The sequence below is a fragment of the Balaenoptera ricei genome, chromosome 1 (assembly GCF_028023285.1).
Source record: "Balaenoptera ricei isolate mBalRic1 chromosome 1, mBalRic1.hap2, whole genome shotgun sequence".
Taxonomy (NCBI): Eukaryota; Metazoa; Chordata; class Mammalia; order Artiodactyla; family Balaenopteridae; genus Balaenoptera; species Balaenoptera ricei.
In genome coordinates this window covers 188,015,549-188,030,929 of record NC_082639.1, presented here as the reverse complement: position 1 = coordinate 188,030,929, position 15,381 = coordinate 188,015,549, and the positions used below count along the sequence as shown (strand labels likewise).

The window sequence follows — 15,381 nt, the reverse complement described above, 5'->3', positions numbered from 1 at the left end:
GAAATGGAGACCTGGGTTTTGTTTACATCTTTATGAAACTAGATTAGCACAACCATTTAACTTTGTGGGTTCTCAGTCTCTTCATTTGTAAACCAGTGGGACTGAACCGGAAGACCATTTCTAGCTCTAGTTTGTTTGACTAAAGAAACAGGCTAGTCTTAGAACATCTGTGAGAACACGAGGTCTGTCTTTGGGGCCTTCTCACCTACATTTCTTTGCCACTCTGCCCTCTTCTTTCTTGCTCATCTGCTTTCTGCTGAAAATATTCAGGTGTCTGGGCCCACGAGGTTTCCTACTGAACTTCTTCCTTCTTGCAAAGGTTTATGATGACTTTTATAACTTGCTGTTTAGCTTAACCTCTACCAAAATACCCAGGCCTTATCCAATTAAACTCTGCTTTCAGCTAGCAATAAAAAATAAATACTCGAATGAATCTAAGTAGCAGACTTCCATGTTCATGTTCTCAGTTTTTAGTATGCATCACTTGTTGAAAGCCCATATTTGGCGCCTGGTGCCCCAGCCCCTGAATGTCCATTTTGAACAAATTCCCTAACAGATTTGGAGGCTATTTGAGAAACATAGGTCTAGGATTTTTGTATATCGTCAGAGATTTAGAAGGATTTATTTTAAATTATAGATAGAGTATTTGGGGTTTGCAACATGATGCTTCAAGTCACATAATAAAATTGTGTATAATTTTTATAGGTTTTACTCCTTCGACAGTTCTCACTCTCTGGCACAGGGCCTATTTCCTGCAGAATAATTCTGTTTCTTTTCTCCAGTGAATTTTCCCACATAGTATTTCACCTAGAGTTCATGTGTAAAAAAATGGAGTCACAATTGAGAAAAATGGAAGAAAATGAACTTTCAAAATTACAAATTAATCATCTATTCTATATAGTAGTAACAATTTATCCCTCCCCCCACCCACCCCCTGGCAACCACAAGCTTGCCTTCTACATCCATAACTCTATTTCTGTTTTGTAGATAAGTTCATTTGTCCCTTTTTTTAGATTCCACATATCAGCAATATCATATGATATTTGTCTTTCTGTGTCCGACGTCACTCAGCATGACAATCTGCAGGTCCATCCGTGTTGCTGCAAATGGCATTATTTTGTTCTTTTTTATGGGTAATATTCCATTGTATATATGTACCACATCTTCTTTATCCATTCATCTGTTGATGGACATTTAGGTTGCTTCCATGACCTGGCTATTGTAAATAGTGCCGCAATGAACATTGGGGTGCATGTATCCTTTAGAATTATGGTTTTCTCTGGGTATATGCCCAGGAGTGGAGTTGCTGGATCATATGGTAGTTCTATTTCTAGTTTTATAAGGAACCTCCATACTGTTCTCCATCGTGGCTGTACCAATTTACATTCCCACAAACAGTGCAAAAGGGTTCCCTTTTCTCCACACCCTCTCCAGCATTTATTGTTTGTAGATTTTTTGATGATGGCCGTTCTGACCCGTGTGAGGTGGTACCTCACTGCAGTTTTGATTTGCATTTCATTAACAATTAGTGATGTTGAGCATCTTTTTATGTCCTTTTTAGCCATCTGTATGTCGTCTTTGGAGAAATGTCTATTTAGATCTTCTGCCCATTTGATTGGGTAAAAGAATATTTTAAAAAACTATAAAAACAGATCTTCCTTAAGTGACTCACTGTAGAAGTTCAATGCCAAGAATAGGTTTTTAGTATTTTTATTTATTAGTTGCTATTGTTTTCTCTAATTCCCCTCATATACTCATTTTCATGGCTTATAATAAAAGTTCCGCTTATTTAATGAGCAACTCCATGAAATTCCTTAAAATCTATTGCTCAGTGGATGGCCTTGGGCCTTTACTAGAAATGCTGAAAATTTGGACCCAGTCCAGACCTACTGAATTAGAACCTGCATTTTATGAGATTCCTAGTTGATTTGTATTTGTTTTAAAATTTGAGAAGTGCTACCTTAAAATACTTTTCCTTGGGCTCTACCAGACTGGAGTTTACTTTTAATATGTTACCTTATGAAATTACAAATTTTTAATAATAATGTTTTAAAAAATAGCTGTATTGTTTTTGTATAAATTATACATGTTTATTTAAGATATAAAGATAACACAGAGAAATGGAAATAAGGAAACTCACTCAACCACTCAGAAATAACATTGTCATATGATAATTTTAGACATCTCTATATACAGATATAGATGTAGCTATAGGTTGAAAGATGGATGGATGGATGGATGGATGGATGGGGAAAGGATGAGAGAGAAAATTTTACTGAAGTGAAATCATGCTATCTATAAAACATTTTAAAATGAAAGATACTAAGTTAATTTTTTCTGAAATCAGAATTATTGAGAATTTATAAATACGAAGAAATTTAAGTGAAATTGAAGGTATTGCTGAACTTGAAGCAAATGTTTACAAGAAGAGGTATTAGATTTTAAATGTCTTCTAAAATGTAATAACATTGTGTTTCAAGTTTGGACATCTGTTGTCTGTCCAATGAAGGATGAGGAAATAAATATCATTGCACTGCTTTGCACATTCACCTCCCGATTTGGTTTCTTCAAAACAATTTTTTTTGCAATGTCAAGGTTTCTAATATTCACCTTCCATTCTACCATCATAATTTTAATAATTGTTTAAGCTTAACTACTTTATTTAGGGGTATAATTATCTTATCAGTAGTACTTACAACATCTACCATCCTGAATTTTTATTTTGATTCATCTCTTAAATGCAAAGATTTCATTAAATATTATTATTCTCTTCCCAAGACAGTCCAACGAGTATTGTTTTCTTTAGCTTCTTGCATGCTTGAGAAGGCATGTTGTCCTTTTCCTGGAAGGCCAAAGTGCATGGATATGTACTTTGTTATTCTTTGTTGTTTAATACTGGTGATACTGCTGTGCTTTCAGAGATTATTTTCTTGAAGAAATCTCAGATCAGTTTAATACACCTATCTCCCCCTTCTTGTACTTAGGGAGTATATATACAACTCTTTTTCTATGAAGTTTAGTAACTTTACCAGAATATCTTAGTTTTACTATCAATTTTTTTGTGGTGCACAGTGTGCCGTAAGTTGCTGTAGATTTGAGTTTCCTTTATTTCAGTACAGTTTTCTTTGATAAAGTTTTAAATTTTTTTCTCCATTTTACTTGTTCCCTTTCTTGGGAACTCTATCTGTGTGTTCAGATTTGTTTGTTTTTCTTCTATTTCAGCATAGTAATAACAGGTTTTGTTATGAATGGGAGATTTCATCACTCACTCGACCCTGATATTTAGATTTTTCCTTCTGTACTATATCATTACCCTTAGGAATTATCACCAATGTTCTATTTCAGAGACTGATGAGTGTTCTGAGCTGTGGCCACAGGGTACAAGCAGAGGTGACTTGGAAAACACTCAGAGTTATGGGAAGATGTCCATCTGTTGATAATATAAATGTCACATTGTTGGCTGCTATCACTAGAAGGCCCATATGGCCCAGAGATGGCAAGTAGCTCATTAGGCTCCCCTCTCAGAAGATATATAGTTTCCTCTATAATAACGACACATGGTATGATATCAGGAGTACAAGTGACAAAAGAAAAAAAAATAAATTTACCTTACCAAAATTAAAAAATTTTGTGTTTCAAAGGTCATCATCAATAAAGTGAAAAGATAATCCATAGAATAGAAGAAAATATTCACAAAACATATATCAGATATTCTAGATATTTATAATCTACAATATATGCACAACTTTTACAACTCAGTAATCAAAGGACAAATAACCCAGTTTTTAAAAATGGGCAAAGGATCTGAATAGGCATTTCTGCAAAGAATGTATACAAATGGCCAAGAAGCATAAGAAAAGATAGCATTATAGCCATCATGGGCATGGAAATCAAAACCACAGTGAGAACCTACTTTCCACCTACTAAGATGGTTATGACGTAAAAAGACATAATAACATATGTTGATGAGGATGGGGAGAAGTCAGTGCCCTCATACATTGCTGCTGGGCGTGTAAAATGGTGCAGCTGCGTTGGAAAGCAGTCTGGCAATTTCTGAAAAGGTGAAACACAGATTTACCATATGACCCAGGAATTCCACTCCTAGGTGTATACTCAAGAGAAATGGGAACATGCGTTCGTGCAAAAACTTGTACATGGGTGTTTATAGTAGCTTTATTCATAATAGCCCCCAAATAGAAACAAGCTCTGTGCCCATTAATAGATGAATGGGTAAGTGCAATGTGATATATCCATCCAGAGAATACTACTCAGCAATATGAAGGTGTTAAGTACTGGTACAAGGTACAACATGGATGAACCTTGAAAATATTATGCTAAATGAAAGGAGCCAGTCACAAAAGATTGCATATTGTATGGCCCATTCATATGAAATATTCAGAATAGGTAAATCTATAAAAACACAAAGTATTGATAGATTAGTCTTTGCCAGGGTCTGGGGTGGGTCGGGAGTGGGATGTAGAGACATTGCTCATGGTGGATGGGTATAGGGTTTCTTTGGGGGGCTGAAGATATTCTAAAATTAGGTTTGGTGATGGTTGCACAACTCTGCTAATATACTAGAAACCACTGAATTGGATATTTTAAATAGGTAAATTTTATGCTATGTGAATTATATCACAATAAAATCACTAAAAGAAAAAAGCCAGGTGGAGTGCAGTCTTGCTCCCAGGTTTCTCTTTGGTCCCTCGTGATATTAGCAGTCTTCCCAGTCAGACTGTTTCCCCAAGGTCATGGCTCTGCTCATACTCTGGTACCATTTTTCTGTCCCTCTTCCCCTCAATCCAGGTGGTTCCTTTCATGGTCCTGGTGAAGATCAGAGCTAACACATGGCGGAGGCTTTATTCTTCCCTTGCTTTCTTTTTAATATCACAGTCACTGCATAATTATACCCTCATTGTCTCCCAAAGCCTTCTTTTTTGATTTCCAAAAACCTCTGGTGAAAGTAAAAATCCAAACCTAGACAATTTTTTTAATGGTTGTTTTTGGGATTAGGGTTGTGGGAAATAACTCATAATTCACAGGAATTGTAATTCCTGCTAGTAACTTTTGGCATGTATGGAGAAAACAGAAATATATTTGAGCCAAATCATGTTTTCCAAGCCTGCTAGGCTTTTGAGAAGTCCACAGGGCTTTTTTTTTTTTTTTTTTTTAATCTTTTGCTAAGAATGAAATGAGGATTGATTTTTTTCTCTTCCTCTTGTCCAGGAAAACATTTCATAAACTGCAGAGTTAAACCCACTCTTCTTATTTTTGTGGTCAGTTTTTATTCCAAAGTTTTTTCCTCAACTGCTCACGTCCTGAGAAAAATTTCACTGCTTAATCTCACAGGAGACATTATTTGTATTACAAAACAAATTTGATCATGTATAATGAGACATCAAAGTGCCAGGCCTGCTGATGTGCTTTAACACTGCTCAGGGCATTCTTTTTCCAGTGAATTTTATGTCTGAAAACAAATTAGGAAGAAAAGACTACTCAGTGAGAATATGGAATCATATCAAAGAAAGTGTTCAAACCATCAGAGAGTTTCTGACATCCAGCAATTCACTTCCAGACTAGAGATGTATTAGGCAAATTTATTTACAACTTCTAAATCTAAAATTCCCCAAGATGCCCTTTTAGGTTTATAATTGTAACCTCATTTATAATTAAAACACTTCTGTTAGTTTGGGAAGAGGGTTATTAGAACTTGAAATATATATGTATAAATATTTTTTACATAATTAAAATTATATAATATATATTATATATTATTATAATTAAGATTATATAATATATAATATATAGTATTTGTTTTATATAATTATAAAAATTTATATATAATTTTTCAAAAATAATTTTTTAATATGTAATACATTCACATGGCTTAACATTTTAAAACTGTGCAAACAGGAATAGAAGAAATAGCATGAAAATTCTCCCTCCTCCCCTCCACCCCCTCCCAGTTTGCATTTCCAAAGACAAGCAGTTTAGCTGGTCCTTTGCTTCTGGTATATGGTTCAAGAAACATTCTACAAATTTGGAAGGAAATATATATATATATATATATATATATATATATATATATATGTATATATATATATATATATGCATATTTCTTTTTTTCATCTTTATACAAATGCTAGTGATTATATGGTCTATTTTGTACATTTCTTTTTTTCACTTTATACGAAGTCTTGGAGATGTCCGTTTTTCCAACATGGAATGGTTCCTTAAAGATTAAAAAAACATAAGTTAAATGTACTTTACAAGTTTTAAAAATTAAGTTTGTTTTTTGTCTGGACTCCTTTTGTCTCTCAATATTTTCTTTTTCATTATATTCTTACTTTCACAGATTTACCTTTGAGAGTATTAAGATGGTAGTGTGATGTTTTAATTGCTATTCAGTCTGACAAAATTTATCTTTCTGTGGTTATACCAGAAGAGACTTCTGATTGATAATCCCTCGTGAGATGTACACAAGACATTTTGCTGAGATTAAACTTTAGTCTTCTGATTTTAGAATCCTCACAATTGCAGTATGTTAAAATGTTAATTCTCTAAGATATTGCCGAGAGACAGATGGGATAATTATCTACATATCAAATATAATTGTTTGGAAGTTACAAATTAAATCATGAACCAAATTTCTTATGCATGAAGCTTAACTCTAGTGAATTCCCTTGAAGAATTGTAAGTCAATAGCTTTCAAGACCACTACCACTATATTTTAAATGAATGGTTTGCTTACATATTAGCTAAATAGTTATATTATCAATTTATAACAATATATAATATCTCACAGTATTTATTTCTGTTTTTCACTTTGTTCCTTGGTGTTCTACCAGCTTTTTCTTTAGGTGACTCTGACCCTTCGGATCTCTATTCCTTGGTTATTTTCTCGGCTTTGTGGAACTCTGTCACCTTTGCACAGGGACCATGCTTATCTTCTCTGCATGGTTCCAGTTTTGTTATATCTGATGCCTAAGTGAGCACTCTGAACTCCGGACCAGGTTAAACCCTCCTTCTATATGTTTCCTTAACTCTCCTCTTATAACACATATGCCGACATCTTCAGTATCCATCATCCTTTAACAGAACCTCTTGTTCATTGTCTTCAAGAGGAGGACCATGTCTCTCTTGTTCATTGTTTTCTCTCCACTCTCAAGCTGGGTGCCTTACCCATCTTAGGCACTCAGTAAGTCTATGTATTTTCGTTGAATGGTTGAGGGAATGAAATAACAGACTTAAAAATACCTCCCAACTTCTAAGTTCCATGGACATGTTCATGATTCTTTCTCAACTAAGTTATTTGTTTCTAATTCCCACTTCTTTGAGGCTGAGCAGGTTGATAACTCAGAAGGAAGATTATGGAAGAAGAAGGGAGAACCCTAGAAAGTTGTCCTGGAATTTAGTCTCCTCCAACCACTTCCAGATATTCCAGACTTATGTTAGACCTCTGGCTCCTGTATCCAGTATTCTATATTTTGGGCAGAGTTCTATGAAAATGCCTAAATGTTTACTCCAAATCAATGATCTCTGAAGTTTTACATACATAAATCGAATGTTATGAAGTTTTATATACAAAATCAAATGGAAGTTGCTCCTTTTCCTTGTCTTGAAAAGACGATATCACTTTGTGGCTATGTCTTTGGAAGGGTAATGCATATTTAGTTCAATTCATAGAAGGTAATTAAGAAATTCTAATTAGATTAAAAAGTACACCTTAGAAACTATATATTTTTTAATAGAATACGTTAGGTAGATTTTAACTCAGTGTAAGTGAGTTAGTTATTTAAGCCTTTTAAATCTTGATTTTTAAAATTATAAATGTTATATTTCTTCCTTTTATAAAAACTATACACAATTTTTTCTTAATTTGACAGAGGAAAAGATTGTGCTTAAAGGGTTTGATCATCTCCTCTCTTAAAAAATAAGCATATACTTTGAATAGGTAACATATTTACATATATTAATAATCAATGACTGTACAAGAATGTTGTGAAAAGTCTTTCTCCTGGCTTTGTCCTCTACCCAATTTTCATCCATACCTCCATTCAATAAGCATTTTTTTTAGTGTCCTGACATCATCTCATCTCATAGGATATGGATTAGTTAAAAGTCCAGAGTGTATTATCAGAGAATTAAAAACAAATCCTCTATAATCAAAAAGTGAGTCTCTGAAAGGTCTTGCTAAAATGTAACAAAATACGTTATGGCAGAAGATAGGATATTCTGCTTGCTAGAACAGGAATCAGCAAGTTTTTCCTATGGAAAGGACCAGATATTACTGTAATTATTCTAGGCCCTGTAGGCCATAAGGACCCTTTTACAGCTAGTCAACTCTGCTGTTGTAACTTAAAGAGCATCTGTACACAGTATGTAGATGAATGAACATGTTTGAGCTGAAATAAAACTTTATTTATGGACACTGAAATTTGAGTTTCATATGCCATGAAATATTCTTCTTCTATGAATTTATTCCAGACATTTTAAAATATAAAAGCCATGCTTCATTCATAGGTTATAAAAAAAACAAGCAGTGGGCGAGATTTGCCTTCTGAGCTATCGTTTGCTGACCCCTGAAGTACAGCAAAATATGTTGTTGGGTTCTGAACACAATTCATTTCATTTTTAACTGATGATTTTTGCTTTAGTGTATTCAAAATACTGATTATTAAATATCTTAATTGGGTTTTTTTTGTCTTATATGTTCAATTCAATATATTACTTAGGGAAGAAGACATAACACTTTTGAGTGATGATTAGATGCTAGACACTTGGTACTTTATCTCGCTTAATCCAGTTACCAACACTATGAAGTAGATATTATTATTTCTATTTTATAGATGACGTAATGAGGAAGGAGAGGATTAGCAACATTTCCCCCGTGTACTAGCTAGGGGATGGACTGTAGTTTTTAACAGAGGTTGATTGTACTCCATGGTTATAGAACTGAACAACAACAACTACTCTTCAGTCACATAAATATGCTGCTTCCACTTGGCACCATTCTATGCTCATGGAACTTAGGTGTTCAAAGTTTTGTTGCTGTCTGTTGGTAGGTTGATGTTCAATGCTGCTATTTTCACAAAGATATAAACAGGAAAATTGAATTCATAGTGACTTTCATTACATAATTTTCACCTGAGTGATTTTACTTTATCTAGCTTCCTTTTAAGGGGAATTGGATTGGAAAATTGGCAAATGGAGTTTAAAATAGAGTATTTTTTTTTTTCCAAATATGGTCCCTGACTTGCAGTTATATGTATAATTTAATTTTTCGTTCTGCAATTTCAGTCTGTTTCCTCTTGCATCCTCAGATGTTCAGAACATTGGGTGACACCCGATATCAGGGGATTGTTTTTCGCAGTGGTTAGAGGGAGAATGAAGTGTTTTTCTGGAGGGATTATAACATTTGTTAAAGCATGCACTCTTTCTTCGGGACTTAAAACAATTAAGAGTGTGATCCTTTCATCCCAACAACAGCATTGAATTATAGCCATAATGTTGAGAGTAAAATTCAGCTACCCGTAAAAAGAGACTTCAACATAGGAAATGCATTTTACTTTATTACTATTTAAATTTAAACAAACCTTTGTTGAATAGATACTGAGTTATTGCATAGAGATTATTTCAGAGTATTTTAGGAGTTTATTAAATTATTTGAACAGGATTGTTTCAGTGAAAGCAAAAACTAGTAGCACGCCATTATAATTAATATTATCACTTGTTTGGAAAAGGTTAAATTTTCATTTTGCATTAGAATCTTGCGCTAATAGCTTGAAATATGCTAACCAATTGGATGATTATGACCTTCAACAGTCATCTGCCATGCTGTTAAGACGTTCTCTCTTTAGCCCTGGCAAATATACATTTTAAAATCCTTTTAGAGATTTGTGGGTTTATCTCCGGTGTACAAGAGCATTCTGTAATTAAATAATTAAATTATTGATTCCAAATCATAGGGCTTTAGAGATCAGACAATTTCTTTAATTTTAATGATCGTTTAAAGGCTAATAATCAGAAGGTTCACTTACTGACCTGTAGATGTCAGAGAAAAAATTTATTTCACATCTGCTTCCACAATTTAAAGCAGAAGCGAATACTAAGATCATGCCATTGCATTTTATTCTATTGATAAGAGTTGCAGTCATTACTTAATGACTATAAAGGAGGAGGAAAAGCCCCTTTTTGTAAGAAGAGTAGTTTATTTAAAATAAAAACTAAATATTGTGTGTGATGAAATTGAAAATATTTGTCAAGAATGTGGAATAATGCCGTTCTACGTAAGAGACACCAATACCCTTCAAAACATTAGCTGTTCTTATTTTTAAACTTTTTTACAGAGTGTAAGATATTAATATTTTGATAATGTATTCACAGAAGTCAGAAATTTATAGTTAAAACATGATAAGCATGTTGAAAATTATTAAATATACCAATGATTATACTTTATGTATGCATAATAATGATCTCAGAAAGCCCTGTGAGGGAGGGGCATAGTATTCTCAGCAGTGCCCTGTACATATGCAACACTCAAATGTTTATTGAATGAATGAATTAATGGCACTGATCTTCTGTCTACTTTGTTTTATTCCCCCCCAAATCTTATTTTCTCATATCCTTTTGTCAATCCTCAGTAAATAGTCCTATTATTTTTTTAATAACTGAAGAAGCTCAGTTAGTTTATAATGGATAATTTCTTGAAATATATTAGTTATCTAAAATTATTCTTTGTATTCATTTCTGATTTCTGTCTTCAGGAAGCTATTTAACAACACTTTGCATGAAATACATGGAATGCCCTCGCTTCAACAAAATGTAAAACTGTAACATAATAAAACATGAAAAGGGAGTTAAAGCCATTTATTTATTTTTCATTCAAATAGAGATACATTTCATGGAAGTGCATATTTCATTTCTCAAGCTCTAATCCTCTGAATACATTTTTAAGTTAATTTTTCAGCTGGGTGGTGCTAGGATAGTAAGCAGAAGTTAGAAAATTTTGAGACTAATGAATCAAGACAGTCAAATGGTATATTGAAAATGGAGTCTTACAATTTAGTAAAATCTCATTTTAATATGGCTTGACATTATATACAGTTGTAGATACTTCAGATTAGAGTTCCCTATGAACATAATTACCTATAACTTGTGTTACAGATAATATTCTTCTCCTATCAGGTCATGATGCTACAAAACCAAGGTTATAAAAATGTACAAAGAAAATGAGCATGACTCAAAAACATTTTTTGGACTGTTTTTAAAGAGCCCAATTTTACTACATTTTCTCAAATACTTATTAGAGTTGTTTTCAGTTGTCTTTTTTCATTGGAATTGTCATTAACTGATTCAGGCGGTTTGGATTTCCCACTTCCTGTATGCTACTGATACTGCCTTTATTATTTTTTAATTGAAGTATAGTTGATTTACAATGTTGTGTTAGTTTCAGGTATACAGCAAAGTGAGATATATATATATATATATGTACATGTATATATATTTATATATATACACACACACACACACACACACACACACGTTCTTTTTCAGATTCTTTTCCATTATAGATTATTACAAGATATTGAATATTGTTCCCTGTGCTATACAGTTGGTCCTTGTTGCTTATCTATTTTATATATAGTAGTGTGCATCTGTTAATCCCAAACTCCTAATTTATCCCTCCCCCCACCTTTTCCCTTTGGTAACCATAAGTTTGTTCTCTAAGTCTTTGAGTCTGTTTCTGTTTTGTAAATAAGTTCATTTGTATCATTTTTTTTTTTTTTTTAGATTCCACATATTAGTATGATAATCTCTAGGTCCATTTATGTTGCTGCAAATGGCATTATTTCATTCTTTTCTATGGCTAAGATTTCTTTGTGTATATATACCACATCTTCTTTATCCATTCATCTGTCAATGGATACTTCGGTTGCTTCCATGCCTTGGCTATTGTGAATAGTGCTGCTATGAACATCGAGGTGCATGTATCTTTTCAAATTGTAGTGTCCTCCAGATATATGCATAGAAGTGGGATTGCTAGACCATATGGCAACTCATTTTTAAGGAACCTCCATACTGTTCTCCGTAGTGGTTGTACCAATTTACATTCTCACCAACAGTGTAGGAGGGTTGCCTTTTCTCCACACCCTCTCCAGCATTTATTGTTTGTAGACTTTTTGATGATGGCCATTCTAACTGGTGTGAGGTGATACCTCATTGTAGTTTTGATTTGCATTTCTCTAATAATTAGTGATGTTGAGCATCTTTTGATACTGCCTTTAAATGAGTATTTCTGGGACAAACATTTTTACAGATAGGTAATGACTAAAAAATTGGAATTTTGTCCTTTGAGATTTTGAAGATAAAGCCAAATCACAGAAAAAATGGGATGGTAGTTGGCCATTTGAATACGTCATAGTGGCCTTTCCTTGGTGAGGCCCATGATGCAGTGTCTTGGACTCCTCTTGGGATGCTGGGCATCTGATTTTGTGAGCGCATCCAGAGTTGTGCAGTTTCAAACCAAGTGATATGTGCTCAGCAAACTATATAGTATGTCAGAGATACAGTCCATAATGTTAGGGTACTGACTTTGTCCTCATTAAATCGTATGCGCGGAAAGGGAAGTCAAACTTATACTTCGATAAAATCAGAGAAAGAAAAGGGAGGTGGGTGATTTTGAAGGGTCTTTAGTATGTAATCCATGTAGCTAGTCTTCACTAGGAGACTTGTAAGAATTTTTTCTCCATTATTGGGAAGGTTGACAATTCATCTGTTTTCATATTCCCCTCACTGAGATGATTTAGCAGAGAGAAATCAGTGAAAGTGTGTCAGTTCTATAAAACAGTCTGCTTTTTCTTGCAGTAGACTTTAAGATCTATCTATTTATTACACAGTGGTAAAATGAATAAACCTTACTTTTGTGGATTTTGAATTTGCTTTCTTTTATCTCAGGGCTTTACCTTTTAATCAAATGTCTAAGAAGTAGGCTCCCATTCTTATTTTTTTTCCTTTAAAAATTTTAAAGGCTACAATGCACGCTTTCTTTTAATATGCTTTTTCTACTTTAATTTAGTTTGCAGCGGCTTTCCTAGTATCCCCATTTCCTTCTTATTTTTTATTTGAGAATAATCTTAGGACATAGGCATTTTGATATCAGCTCAAATCATTAGTCTCTCAAGTCTAGCAAATACTATCTTAATAATTATTCTGTGGCTTGTGCATATTTGTTGCCTGGAGAAGGATTTCAGAATGAGAAGCTTTAAAGTAATATACCTAGCCAGTCGTGTACTTTGAATGCAGAAACCATTTTCCTCATGGTCCTAGGTAATCAGTTTACTCCATGGAACAATACCTCTGTTTATGGTTTTCTCTCAAAGTATAAATGTACTGAAAATGTTTATTTATGAAAGGCATTGAAATAGGGACAGTTATCAACTGTGGGAAGTGGTCTTTGCAAATTGTGGTTTTCTGACATAGTGCATTTATGTCTCAAGTAAAAAGAAAAAAAAAATTCCTTCTTTTTTTCCCCCATCCATCACCCTCCAAACTTTTGTCCATTGAGTGCAAGAATACTGGGGCTTAAAGACAGGTATCATGTGTTATCCCCAAATTGTGAATGAAAATCAACTTTCAGTGAACGAAATTACTTTTGGGGCTGTCTATGCGAAGAGAAGTGCATTGGCCCAGGTAACATGGTACACATGGAGAGGCCTTTGCTACCTCCCAGCTCCTCAATCTAACCACTTGTTACCATCTAGAACTTTTCATTCACAGCACTTATTTCAGTTTGTAATTGAACATTTATTGCTTTGTTTATTTTCTGATTGTTTTGATTCTAAGATAAGCTCTGTGAGAACAAAGACAATTTTTCCTTTATTCACTGCTATATATATAATATCAAGCACAATAGAAGACACAGAAGTTATTGAATGAGTAAATAAACGTGTCTGTAACCACGCTGAGACTTTTCTTTCCACATGGATTGATTTAAAGAATTGCTAGATTTCTGACCTGGGAGGAAGCTGTCAGTCTCATTTTACAGGTTGCGAAACTAAGCATCCCAGAAGATGGAAGAACTTGAACAGTTCCCAGATGCATTGGTCCATAATAGTGATCAGTTATATATAGTTAGTTCCTTTTCAAACTTGCTCCTTTCTGGATGATCATATTTCCCTTTCAAAGTAATTCTTGTAGTTCTGAGACATAAGGACATCTCCACAGAGAAATAAGGACCATGATCTCGTTTTGTAATTGAGGGATAATTTTCCTGTTATCCATAGAGTCTTGAGAAGACCAATAATTGTTGAACATTGAAAGAGAGCTTCAGTAGCTCTCTACATCAGTACTATGATGTATGTAACTACATCAGTAGCTATTCTCATAATCATTCTGCCAGCATCAGAGGAAAACCTTGTGTTTTAAAAGACATTAGTTATCCTTGATAATCACCTTAGTCACTAACTTGGCAATGCAAATTATATCCACTCCATCATGTATATAATCCTTAGTGTGCTCAGAAAAAGAATGAAATTTTAGTGTGACTGGATAGGGGTTTTTGTGTATGTCGATTATTTGAGAATTTCCTTTGCTTTTGAATTGCTACTGCTCTCCTCAAGAAGGGGTAGATTTTGAGTGACCACAGTGTATGTGGGGGGGAAACAATATTACCAGGATTATATGGGGAGGCAAGCAGTCTCGGACCCTTTATTTCATTGTACTGCTTTATGTTATAAGTCATATGGTGTTAAGCCTTGGTTTATAAGAAGAGCTCAACAACTTGATTATTCATCAAAGCATATTAATAGAGTGGGATATTATCCTATAAACATCCCTTTTCACATGCAAAAGTTCAAATAGAAAGCAGAGGTAATTGATTTTGGCTCAGCCGCAGGGAATCATTAAATATATTAAAAAGTGTGTTCTGCTGATAAATTATTGGAGGTTGCAATATAGTTACAATTTTTTGACTTTTTCTTTTTATTTCGTTTAATAAATATTATGCACATAGAATCCTGCTAGGTATAATGAACATTCTAGTATGAAATAAGAAACATATGGTGGTCTCAAGGATTCTATCTATCTTCTCATTTGTTTATCTCTACATTTTCCTTCCTTTCTGGTTAGTAAGACTCATGTTCCAAGTTTGAGCTCAGAAATGTTAAAGGGCTCCAGCATATTAAGTTTAAAAATGAACTTAGCTGTTGAATGGTTCTGTTGATTTAGTTCTGGAAACTCAAATGATGTCCAGATACATTACATGGAAATGGTACAGATCACCTACTTTTCCCTGCTTCTTGCTTGGCTACTGCTGGTGTTGATGATACTATTCAGTCAGAATGAGTTGTTTCTGGCAGCGTACACTGTTAGCCCAAACTC

General features: G+C 33.9%; 1 protein-coding gene and 1 non-coding gene across 9 annotated transcripts in view; one reads left to right on the top strand and one right to left on the bottom strand.

The window, feature by feature from the left end:
* The window catches only part of KCNT2 (potassium sodium-activated channel subfamily T member 2), a 379,220-nt gene that overhangs the window by 64,016 nt on the left and 299,823 nt on the right, over positions 1–15,381 (top strand). The window lies entirely within an intron of this gene.
* On the bottom strand, positions 6,889–6,993 carry LOC132354704 (U6 spliceosomal RNA). The gene has a single exon (XR_009499373.1). It is a non-coding gene; the product is annotated as a U6 spliceosomal RNA (small nuclear RNA).